Raw genomic sequence first — 13,075 nt, forward strand, 5'->3', positions numbered from 1 at the left:
AAGAAAGAACAATTATCCAATGCTGCTGCGTCACTAGGGTTGCATACTTGATTTCATCCTAACTTGAATATGTTTCATTGAACATTGTTATCATGAATGTAATTTTCATGGCACTTTGAGTAGGTTACTTTTGCCAGTTGGCCTAAACCAGCTATAGTGGGAAATATTTCAGGTTTTGCCATAGTTTTTCCCTTCAGTTCATGAATTTTCATCCTACAAAGGGGAAAAATCACAAGCATGGGGTGAGCACTGAGTATTTCCCTCAGAGGTATTCCTGCAAAGCCATTGAGCAAACTTCACTGACATTTTGGATAACCTCATTTCTTTCTGACGGTGCCAAGGGCCGAGCCCAGTGCCATGCAGAAATGACCTTCTGGGTGCACATTGCTACAGCCAAAATGGGAATGGCTCTGTTGGAGTGTTTGAATTGATGTGCCATATTCAGGGATGTGGCATCCTCGGTGACTTCCATGTAGGTTGGAACAGGACAGTGTTGGCAGTGGAACTGGAGACTTGGGAACTGTGAATTCAATTCACATGAAGTTAATTTAATGGCTTGGGATGGAAAATACCAAGGATTGCAGCAAGTAGCATCCAGAGAAGGAGGTGGCTCCCCCTTGTACCCAGAAGTTCAAGACTACAAAAAATGAGAAAAACTTAGTTTTTCATGGAAAATTTCTAGCTCAAGAGGTAAAAGCTCAGAGTACGGTATGGCCTGTGGTGAATGTGGAATTGAGTGATTAAATTCCAATTTACTTTTTACCTGACACGTAACACTGCTGTGGAGCAGTCTGGCTGTCCATCAGGGCAGGTGTCCCCTGTATCTGAGGAAGGAGGGTGGCCTTCCTTGAGGGAGCAAAACTCAGTTCCTAACTGTTTAGTTGACACTGATGGGCAAGTATGTGTCAAAAATATTGGTGTCTTGCAGTCTGGACATGAGTTAAGCAATAAAAGCAGGTTCTTTCCTACAGCTCCGGTTCAGCTAGGGATTCAGCTTCTCGTTAAAGCCTGGGGGCCACTCACGAGACACTTTTAAACTGAGTATGTAACTGGTCTGGCTTTATTTCATTTGTCTCTTTCTAAACAGAAGCTCCATGTAATTTGTGGAAGAATTTGTCTTTGATTTGATGAGCAGGGGCAGCAGGATCTTGCTGTGAGGTGATGAACTCTTGTCTGGGTTTGCTGTGGCACTGTGATATAACTGTGTCTTTCTCAGTAGTCTGAAAAACAAATCCCAGAACTTGCTTTGGTAATGGAAATTACCTCATCCCTGCCCTAGGTTATAATAACGTGATGTAGTAACAGAATACTTTCAAAAGAACTCTTCCTTTTTTAAAAAGAAGAAGAAAAGCAGCCCCTCACCACCTTGGTATTCAGACTTTCCTGAGGGTTTTCATTTACTGTTTACCTCAGAGAGATGACCCAAATTTCCTGACTGTACCAATTTCCAGTAGCCTGTGTGTCAACGTCTGGGGCAGAGTTACTCAGTCTATGAGGCAGGGATGGGAGGTGGGCTTTAGGACAGGGGAAAGTGGTCCCCAAAGCAGGACCAAACTAATCACCAGAAGCTTCCAATATTTTCTTTTAATTTTTAAACAGATTATGGGGAAAGCCAAGGAAACTTGTGAACATTTAAATTTTACTCCAATGAAAAATATTGTGGCAGTACTACAAGTGTGAATTCATGGACTTGTTTTAGAAATATCAATTAGTTCTCCAGCTTGAACACATTGTGGAGGTGTCCAAGGCCAGGTTGGATGGGGCTTGGAGCAACCTGGGCTAATGGAAGGTGTCCCTGTGCATGGCAAGGGTGGAACTGGGAAGGTCCCTTCCAACCCAAATCACTCTGGGCTTCTGTGGTATTATATAGAATGACACAGTTCCTGTAAAAATAAGCCCACAGTGTTGGTGAGGGGAAAATATTGTTAGTGAGGGGAGGCATATATTGGTAGATTTACAGATTTGATTAATTTTCTCAGAGGTTCATTATGGGCTGTCAGCAGTGGTACTTCCTCAGCCTGTGCTGGTCCTGTCTCAGCTGGCAGCCTCGCCAGGGGACACAGACACTGCAGCTTTTCTCCCAGAATGTTTTCCTTTCCCAGAGAGTGGGTTGTGGGGATGACACTTCCATCTCAGCTCACACGTTTGCTGTGTGCTGGTAATTCCAAGACTCTCAGCATATGTAAGGAAGGATGTTTTTGGGATCTGGACTGACAAACAGCTGGAGTAGGAGTCAGTGTGGGAGTGTCCCAGACTCTTTAAGTGACCCTGGAGGAAAAACAGGTATGATAAAGTCCATCTGATTCCAAACAGATATCTCTCAGAGCACAGAGATGATGTGCTGGGAGTGCCCTTTGCTCTGTGCAAGGGATGGAGTCTCTGGGGTTGGTGTTGGAGCTGGAGTGAGTGGTGCCTGTGGTGTCTCTGAGCACTGGGCTCTGTTGGCAAGCCCTCTTTAATGGTGATGTTTAATCTCCTTCCAGATCAGTGGTAGTACTGAATAATTTGGAGAGAAGGATACAGAGCTGCTTTTGCTCCTGATAACAACATTACTTCATTTTAGGATGCTGAAAATATGTATTTCAAAATACAGCTAAGCCTGCAAACAAGAATCTTTGTCTTTCTATCTTTCCAGCTTCCCTAAATATGCAAGTTTAGGAAGGAGACACAAAATACAGGGTCAGAAGCTTCCACATAAAAAAGTTCTCAACTATTTGAGATGTATCAGTTGCATCTGTGTTTTTTTGTGGTTATCTGATCGTAAAGCTGTTGAACTGACTATCTTTGATACTCATCTGGTATTTTCTTTAGAATGATTTCAGCATAAATCAGTAAGACTCTTAATTTCTTTTTCTGCTAGTATTATCAGTGCTTATATCCTTTGCCAAGATGTGTAGGAATGTGCACTTCTATAATAAATTTTCCTTTTATATTTACTGGGATTATAATGGTCCTTATTTATGCACACACAGAGATCTTAAAATAATGTGCACAAATGTGTATTTCTTGCAGTAAGTGGCAGTCCCAGCTCCCAAGGGATTGCATTTTATTAAACGTATGAAGGAGGCTGCTGAATGGAATGTTGGGATAGATTGAGCTGATGGAGTAAGAATTGGATGCATGTGTTCAGGCTGTCTCCTCCCATCTGCTCCATGGCCTTGGCCAGACCATTAAATAGAAAGATTTGTCTTTACAGGTTTGGTGTGAAGTTATTTTTGATTTGGTGGTGCTCCCCCCCCCCCCCCCCCATGTGTGTTTGTCAAGGGTAGAGATTATAAATAGGGTTTAATTACTAAAACTGTGTTTTTCATGCATTTAACTTACTGCACTGTCCAGTGGATGCTAAAAATAAATGCCCTGAAGCAGAGGTTTCATTTTGCCCCATCTCAGGGGAGAGCAAACAGCACCTGTGGATGATTGCACTGAACAGGGAGCAGCACTGGCTGTGGCATGCACCATCACTTTGCATGCTCCATCCCAAAAACTGTGCCTTTGGACCTCACATGCAAAACTGGAGCTCTATGCAAAGCCACCAGCTGCCTCCTGATCTGGCAGTCCTGTAAGAAACAGCATAAAATGACATTTTGGGGAGAAGATGGTTGTAGACCTGTGGAATGTGACTAAATAGAAACTTTCTGGTTGGATCCTCTTTTGTTTTTCAAAACTAGCTTATAATGGAGAACTTTAAAAGACTTTTGAGGCACATCTGTTCTTTAATTTGATCAATATGGGTGTGTGTTCAAGTGAACATTGCAATAGTGGCCATCTCTTGTAGACAATTTTTATAAAACACAGATCTAACCATTCATGTGCTGGTGTTCTGTTTGAATCCTTTTCCTCTAATCCAAGCCAGAGGGATAATGAGTTTCTAACCATAATACTGAGTGTAACACTCCTTTATCTCCTGATAAAGGCAGGACTCTGTAATTTTCACAAACTCGGTGTTTATTGACTTGTATTGTGAAGAAAAAGTAGATTTTCCCATGTAACCAGAGCCCTACAGCTGTGACTTAAGGACAGTGCTGGTGAAAAACCTGACACAAATGGGAACAGGAGCTTTTACAGCATCTAAGAGGAAGGTGCTGGGAAGCAGGTCCTGGCTTTCCCTAAATCCAGAGTATTTTTATGGGTGTGTGTTTGTTTCAGTGATGATGCTCTCAGACTCCCTGCTTTTCCCAGGCACTGTGAGGTTCCCGTAGGGAGCTGCTGTGAAGCCTGTGCTGACTGTGATGAGAACCAGTTCTTTGCTAATAGCAAAGCCTGCCAACATCTTGCATTTCTCTGGCATTTTCCGTTTGGAATAGCACATGTCCACACAGGCTTTCTTGGTGAGTGATTACATTCAGCTGGGACATGCTTCCAAGTGTTATTTTTCTTTTTAAACTTAAATTCCTTTTTCCAAGAATCCCAAATTCATTAACGCAGTGTGCTATTCAGTGAGCTCTTCAACTTCCCTTTGGCCTGGAGAATGCAGGTGAAATTTTTTTAAGGGTGTTTTTGATATAGAGAAAATTATCTTGGATATTAGGAAGAAGTCCTTCCCTGTGAGGATGGGAATACCCAGGCACAGGGTGCCCAGGGAAGCTGTGGCTGCCCCTGGATCCCTGGCAGTGTCCAAGGCCAGGTTGAACAGAGCTTGGAGCCACCTGAGATAATGGAAGATACCCCTGCCTATGGCACAGGACTTTAAGGTCACTTCAAACCTTCTATGATTCTGTGAAATGAAATAGCTTCTTCTGAGGCATTAAGTCAAATGTAATTCAAAATCACTGTTTGAAAGGAATGGTGTGGGTAGGGCAAGATTGTTGTCCCCCAGCTGAGAGTGACCTTTCCTGGCCACTTAGTGGCTGTTTTCATTTAAGTGGGGTTAAACTCTCCCCCAAAGAGTTTTGTTTAAACTGATGTAGTTCTCTTCTGACAGCTTGGTGCTTTGACAAATTTTCTTTATAAAAAGTCTTGAAAGGTGCTTGAACACCTGCACTGTGTGATCTCTGCCCTGTAATGTGTCAGTCATTTCACTTTCACCACAGAGCCAACACATCCATGAGTGTTTAATATGCTGAGAGAGAGTTTGAGTTGGCAAGGGAGGTAGTAAGCCCTCAGTGTCTTAAGAAATAGTTAAATTAGCAGTTTAGGTAGTTTGGTAAGAGAGTAGTCATAGTTCATTTAAGTTTCCTGAACCAATCCTCTGTGCCTCAGAGAGGAATATGAAAGTCCCCTTTGTGTCCCAGATTTTGCAAAGCTCTTTTAACAAGGGAATATGTAAATTTGGGGTTTCTTCCTCCCTTTGATTGCTGTCCTTTTACTTTTGAAGTCATTGTGGCTCCTTAGTGACTGAGTTATTGTATCACACTCCTGAAGGCCATGTTTAAGTTGCTGTGTTTTCATGGGTTTTGTTACTTGTGTGGATTTTTTCTGCTTTGTGTAACCACTGATGGAATTAACTTCCTGGTACTGCTAGAATCATGTAACAGTAAAGAGAATTTTTTTTTTCTCATGATAGGGAAATTTTTCCAAGAATTGCATAAAAATCTTACTTTCAGTTTTAATCCCTCTCCAAACCCTTAGTTGGGAATGTTGGGTATTCATTTGTAGTGGCTTCAGTCCTTCCCTTCATCATCTCAGGGCTTCACTGTGTGCCTGTGTGGGTAACAGTTATCTAAAAATGAAGTGGCACCTAATTCAAAGCTTTCTTCCTAAATCAGCAAGGGTGGCACTGTAGCTTGTGCCACAGCTTGATGTTTTTGCTCTTGGCACTCAGAATCAGTCTGAAATTGTGGTGCAGAAAGCTGAGGCCCTTGGTAAAGAACAGGAGCAGGGCCTTGTCAGCAGGGCAGGGCTGGCAGAGCTGCCCAGGGAACAGAGAACTTGGGGAAGTTGTGAGAGCCACGGCACAGGAAGAGGAAGGACTCAGGCAGGGGCAGTGAGCACCATACCCAGAGTGGTCTCTGAGCATGAAGGTGCCACTGCTTGCTGTTGGGGAAGATGAAACAGGAAAACCTTATAAATATGATTGCCTGGCAAAAGATTTTGAGAATATGGTAACCATAATTGAGATTGAAATGAAAGCCATGTTTGAGATACCAAACCTTAATTACTGAACAACTGGAAAACAACAGTATGGCCTGCTGAAGGTAATCCCCTCTTGAGTGAACAATTCCCTCTGCTTGCAGACAGGTCCAAGAGTCAGAGCAGACCCTACTAGCTTGGCAGAAGGAGTCCAAAGAGGAGTTTTTAGGATTTAAAATGTAACCCACTATGGTAATGTAATGATTCTTATAGGCTGTATGTAAACACTATAGGATTTGTATCTTGTATTAGATTGGCCAGTGAAAATTGGAATGTTCAACACAAAAGATTTATTGTATTGTAACAGAAACCTCGCTCTCTTGCCCTTCCTTTTACTATTGCTCTTACTCTCTTAGCTCTTTGCTCTTACTCTGTCAGCCTTCTTCTTCCTCTTGCTCTCTTGCTCTCTGGTGCCTGCTCCGAGCTGTGGCTGGCAGCTCCAAGCAGGGCCCTTGCACCCACACCCTTTGCAATAAACCACAAATTCCAAGACCTGGCTTCAGAGATCTCTTGTCTCCATCTGTTCCGACCGTCCTACCCCACAAAGCTCCTACAGCTTGCCCTCTCCAACAGGACAGGAGGGTGGAGGAGAGCCAAGCCAAGTCTTGTGGAGAAAATCAAAACCCCCGTGCATATGCTTTGCCAAATTGGGTTGCTTTCAAACACAAAGATGGCAGCTCAGGAGCTGCTTGCTCCTGAGAGGTTGTGGCTGCCCCATCCCTGGAAATGTCCAAGACCAGCGTGGATGGGGCTTGGAGCAACGTGGGATAGCAAGTGGCTTCCCTGTGGGTGGAATGAGATGGTGATGCCTGGAAAGGCTGACCTGGAACAGAGACTAGGCAGAGCACACGGAATAAAATAGGCATCTATTGACAGGATACACCTTGGGCAGTGCAAGAGCGGGGTCGGGGCTGCACCCAAATAAATTCCAAGATGGATCCCGGTCACGAGATTTTACACTTTAATAAGTTTTGGTTCAGCTACATATTGGGGTCAATTATCCAACCACAGCCCCAGTCCATGAAGTCTCAACCTCCTGGCTTGCCCTCTTTCCCTCATCTTTGTTTTGGTTGTCCTTGATTCTCTATCTAGGAAGGGATTGTTTTGTCTACCCTGTGAAGAGAACGCCTAACATGAAGTTTCAGAGTTATACACCAAGCAGCAGAGAATCTGAAAAATATAAAAGCAAAAACCCAAGGCATCATTTCACCCCTTTAAGGCCCATCCCAACCCAGACCAGTTTGACATTCTGTTTAACAGCTCAGATCCAGGGCTGAAGGTCTGCTTGGCCAGAGGCTTGGCAGTATGGAGCCAGGTGGGGTTTGCTCCAGGTCTGGCTTTGCTCAGCAGCCAAGGGTTGGATACAAGACAAAGATCACTGTTACAGAAGTACTTAATCTCTCCTCTCAAAAACATAATATGTGTTGGGCATGTCTATGTTTGACTTTGTGTCTGTATGTAGAACATATAATTTATGTTACTTACTCAGACTCCAGCTTGTCAATACCCATGAAATACTAACATAAAAATTTTACTCTCAGCATTTAAAGAGGCTGAAAAATGTCAGCGTCAGAAGTTTGTTCATAACTACTTTTACTAGAAAGTCCAGACAGATTTCCTTGAGTCATTCCAACTTTGTCATGCTTTAAGTGCTATGACCATAGAGACCAAAGGAAGTGCTGCCCCATTGTCCCCTTGGCTGCAGACAGTGACCAGAGCTCATGTTTGGAGTGAGGAGTCCAAAACCAGAAAGCTGAGTCACATTGTGCAGACATGACGAGTGGGAGATGACAAAACACACCTTGTGCGTGCAGCCCTTCCTCCAGCCTGGCAATGCCAGCAGCCTGCCTGGGGTTACAGCCTGTGCCAGAATGCTGGGAAATCCCCAAAACTGATACCAATTGAACTGAAAAAGAATGCAAGAGGTATTGAAAGGAAATATTGACCTTAATTCAGCTAAATTTGTTTTATGTGCATTATCTAACCAGAATCTAGCTGTTAAATTTTACCAGCTCATTCCAGTTTTTGCTGTTTTTGTTGGATTTTTGTGTGAAACCGCTGCATAACTGTAGTGGAGGATTGTCAGCTGCAGTTGAAGCCTGAGTGCATCAGGCACCTTTGCATGTTGGATTCTTCCCCCAAAACCACATAAACACCTGAATAAAAGCTTATTCTAATGTTTTCCCTAGAGGTTTTGTTTCTAAACCATTCCTACTTTTTACAGCAGGGAAGCAAAAGAAGGGGAATGAAGATGTGGATAAATTAAAAATACCTAAGAACCAAACTCTCATGATTTTAATAGAATCTTTAAAAGGCATTGGCCCAGAAATACTTAGAAGTTGGCTGAGCTCAATTCTGTCCCCAAGGGACTGGGGTGGATTTGGAATGAGATTTTTGAAGGCTGATTCTAGAGCTCTAAATCATGCAGCAACAGTTCTTTCCACAGTACCAGTGAGGCTTCTGGAAGGAGGATCCTGAGGTTTTGGCAGGAAGCAACTCTTGACCACAGTGCAGCAGAGCAAGTGGAAAGTTTTGCCAATGCTCCAGGTAAGAAAGAAATACAGGGGAGGTTGTTTTTTTTTTTCCTTCCTTTCACCCCTTTACATGAGCTTTAAAGGAATATAGTCAATAAAAAGCTCTGCCCAGTCAGGTGTTGCAGTTGAGATGTCTATCATTTAATTTTAGGAGTTCTTGCATAAGTGTTTGCATTCCTGGCAAGACTTCGGAAGCTGCCACTGGCAATGAGTTTTTCCATTTCAGAGAGCCTGGCTCTGGGTACTTGGGGCACCAAATATCTCGAAATTCAAAAGTGAGCCTTAAGCTAGGCTTCCAGAAGTGAAAATACCCTTAAACAAATAACTGTCAAACATCCCTGGAAGTGTCCAAGGCCAGGTTGGACAGGGCTTGGAGCAGCCTGGGATAGTGGGAGGTGTCCCTGCCCATGGCAAGGGGTGGCACTGGATGAGCTTCAAGGTCCCTTCCAACCCACATCATTCCAGGATTATGTGATGGAAAGTTTATTTGTGGAATAACTAGGTTCCAAATTCCTACGGTATAGAAATGTTGGGCATCTTTCCATCTGCTTTTCCTAACTGCACTGTGCCCATAGGAAATTACCGGCAGAGATGATCTTGAAATGACACAAATAACAGGTGGACTTGAATAGTGCATTATAATTGTTTTAGATCTATATGCTAATAATTCTTTTTCATTGAACTTCCATCAGATATTTCACGTTCCTTTTCGTTCCTTGGCTTTCTTGCTGGAAAACAAGTTAGCTGCTTCCCACATAAGCCTGACCCACGCCGTGGGGATTACTGGTCAGTTGCCCGAGGTTTTTTTGACCAGTTTTGAGATCTGCCATCTAAACTCTCTGCCTTGTGGCTTTGATTTCTGTAGCACGGGATAGTCAGCGTTGCCATTTTTAAAGAGTATTCTTGGCATCTCTCAGCTGAGTTTGTTGTTTCCTCTCAAGACTGTTTTTTATTTTCAGTGCAATTTCAATTGAAATGAAATATGATGTTGAAGAACAGTTATTTAAAGGTATTAACTCAAGGACGTCTTTCATTCCTTGAATAAATGAACTCCTTACTTTGAATTTACTCAGTTCCACTTTGAAATCCCTTTGTGAGTTAGCCATACAGTGAGTTCACATATGGTGACATGGGTTTTTCTCATAACCTCGCAGGCTGTTGCAGTGAGTGGTTCTTGTTAAGTGTCCTTTGCGTAAGCAGGATGATTGTAACATAAACCTCGTGCCCTGAATCAGTTGCCTCTTCCTCAGACCTGCAGATGGTGTCTATGGGGAAACTACAGCACTTGTCTGGGTTTTCAGTCCAGGGAACTTCCATAGCCAATGTGACACAGGTGTGGGTATTCCGGCAGAGATTCTTCCAGCCTCTTGAATATTCCTGTTGGGGAGGCCATTTCCTTCCAAAATGTAACAGAGGGAGGATGTTTCGAATCCAGCCTAATTCAGGTTTATTAAAGGACCATGTCTGATGCCCCTGACTCACCAAGCCCTGCCTCCTGTAACATGGAGTGTGTCTGTGGCCTTATAATTTTGTAACTCCTGTCTTCCTTACTTTTGGCCTCTAAAGTAGCCTTCAGCACTAGAAAAGGTGAAACTTTATGCTGGTGGTGACTGTTGGGACTTCTCCAGAGTTTCAGCCCTGCTGGAGTGTTTACAGCCCTCCTTCCACTGTTGCTGTGTCACCTATACTTTCAGTAATTGCTTAGAGGCTGACAAGTCATCTTTAGAAAAAGATTTGCTATCTTTTCGTCTATTACCTCCCCTGTAGCAGGAAGTCAAATCTAAAAACCTCCCATCTTGCTATGCTGTGTCAACTTCCTTGACAAGCTTCACCCCACAGTATCCTCCAAAAATGTGGCATAAAGGTTGAACTTTTTGCCCTTCTGCTCAGAAACCTTCCTCCCACCCATGCTTTGTTAGCAAGGCATGGGGAGAGCAGTCATAGAACTACAGAATCATTGGGGTTGGAAAAGTCCTGTGACCAATCCCCACCTTGTCACTAGCCCAGAACACTTTCTTGGAAACCTCTAGGGATGGGGACTCCACTATGGGCATTCCGTTCCAATGTCTGACAACTTTTTCCATGAAGAAGTTCCTCCTGATGCCCAGTGGCTTGAGGTCATTCCTTCTCAACCTGTCCCTGTTCCCTGGGTGCAGAGCCTGACCCTCCTGTCTGCTCCCTCCTGTCAGAGAGTTGTGCCTGACAGGAGCCTCCTTTTCTCCAGGCTGAGCCCCTTTCCCAGCTCCATCAGCTGCTCCTGGTGCTCCAGCCCCTTCCCCAGCTTTGTTCCCTTCCCTGGACACACTCCAGCCCCTCAAGGTCTCTCTGGCCATGAGGGCCCAGAACTGGACTCAGCACTCAAGGTCCCTCAGCTGTGCCAGCACAGGGCACAGCACTGCCCTGGGACAGTGGCCACACCAGGGCTGGGACAGCCCAGGTGCCATTGGCCTCTGCTCCACCTGAGCACACCTGAGCTCATTTTTAAGTTGTGTCCCCAGCACCCCCAAGGCCTCTTCCAGCTGTCCAGCCACTCTTCCCCTGAGCCTGGAGCTGCTGGCGGTTGGGGTGACCCAAGGCCAGGACTCTGCACTTGTCCTTGTTGACCCACATACCTTTGGCTGTAGCCCATGGGTCTACTTGGCACATCAACATAACATCTACTTTTCCATTTGTGGTGGAAGTGGGGTGATCGGTGCTCTACATGGAGTCAGAGGTAATCTTTCCTCCTTGTGTGGGAAGCCCTAAATTAAGAAATAACATTACAGTGATTTTCCAGGATGCTAGGCAAAGTCATGTAGAAACAGAGTATTTGTTATTTCTGTTATACAATCACAGGATCAATCTAACCAAATAAAATGCTGTAATCTGATTTGATAGAAATGGAGGGTGACATACAAAAAGCTTGAGTCACTCCTTAGCTTATTCTCTACCCCTTACTCTTCTAATAGATTGGAAGTTAATGACTGTGCTGGTGAGTCACACTTATTATTTTAAAACTGTTTGTGTCTTTGATTTTTGAAAAAGAATTGGACAGCTTGGTATAAACAACTCCCTCTAATGATTTTTCTTACACTTGTGAGGACGTATTCTGGTGATGATATTTATATTGTGCTGTGTTTACTCATTTTCAGAGCTTTTCCACTTGGTGAGACTTAACTCCAGAGTAAGCTTGTGCTCAGCGTGGGGAAAATCTCATTATTCTTCTTATCTTTGGGCATATCCTGTACAACTGAGTTATCTGTAGGAATGTACTGAGAATGAAGATGTTCCAGTAATAATCTCTGTCCATGTATATGTGTGTGTGTGTGTGTGTGTGTGTAGCTTCTTTTTGTGAGTTACTCTGTTGCAATTGGTCTTCCCAGACAGTAATCCCTTCTCCATTTAGGTCTGTCTCCTCAAGTGAGTATTAGCTGAGATCACAGAAGACTCTTGACTCAAGGAATGATGCAGCTATCCACTGATAGCTTGGTACTGACGGTGTCTGAAGCTGTGCCTAGTGATGAAACACCCTTGTCCTGACAGAAGTGGAGTTCACTTTTGGGTGAAAGTGAGATTTAGGCACTTGGGGAAAGGCTGTCTCTCCATGACAGGGCCAGGCTAAACTGTGGCCTGTTTGCTGTGTAATTTGTAAACTTGGACACTGACCAGTAAAACAACGAGAATCAGAGGATCATGGAATGATTTGGGTTGGAAGGGACCTTAATGCCCATCCAGTGCCACCCCCTGCCCTGGGCAGGGATACTTTCCCAGCTTGCTCCAAGCCCTGTCCAACCTGGCCTTGGACACTTCGACGGATGCAGGGGCAGCCACAGCTTCTCTGGGCACCCTGTGCCAGGGCCCCACCACCCTCAGAGGGAAGAATATCTTTTGTATGTTGAACCTAAATTTTCCCTCAGTCAGTTTGAAGCCATTCGCCCTTGTTGTGTCACTACAATTTCTGATGCAGAGTCCCCCCTCTGGCATCCTTGTAGGCCCTTTCACATCCTGAAAGGCTGCTGGAAGGTCTCCACATAACCCCTCTGTTCTCCAGTTAATGTCTTCTTTGATTACCTATAGTATGCAGTTAAATGGTCTTGCCAGCTTAGTTGATGTTAGTGGTGCTGCCTGTGAGGTGCTTTTCCTTTAGGAAGGAATGCTGTCAGCCCTGGCAATAGCACAGTACAGATGGTGTGATACCACCAGGGAAGCAAATCAATCTGTGTTGGTAATATCAGAGTGTCCTTGAAGATGTGCTTAGAGGCACTGCTTCCCCTGCATCTGCCAAGGACAGGGCTCACCAACTCCAGCTGAAGAGCAGGACTTTGTATATGCTTGTGATACAGCCCTGAATTAGTTATGATCAGCCTGGGGAAGAGGAGGCTGAGGGCAGAGCTCACCAGGGAATGCACCTCCTCCCAAGGGGCAGCTCCAATCTCTGCTCCCTGTGACAGGGACAGGACCCAGGGAGTGGCTGGAGCTGGGCCAGAGGAGGG

General features: G+C 44.4%; 1 protein-coding gene across 2 annotated transcripts in view; it reads left to right on the forward strand.

Annotated features, from left to right (window-relative positions):
• The first annotated feature begins 8,544 nt into the window (after nt 1-8,544).
• Nucleotides 8,545-13,075, forward strand: part of PLA2G4A (phospholipase A2 group IVA) — a 61,022-nt gene continuing 56,491 nt past the window's right edge. For both annotated transcript variants that reach the window (XM_062497585.1, XM_062497586.1), the window contains exon 1: nt 8,545-8,616. The gene's annotated coding sequence lies outside the window, so the exon portion shown is untranslated. The remainder of the gene's footprint in view (nt 8,617-13,075) is intronic.

The sequence above is a fragment of the Cinclus cinclus genome, chromosome 8, assembly GCF_963662255.1.
Source record: "Cinclus cinclus chromosome 8, bCinCin1.1, whole genome shotgun sequence".
NCBI classification, from domain to species: Eukaryota; Metazoa; Chordata; class Aves; order Passeriformes; family Cinclidae; genus Cinclus; species Cinclus cinclus.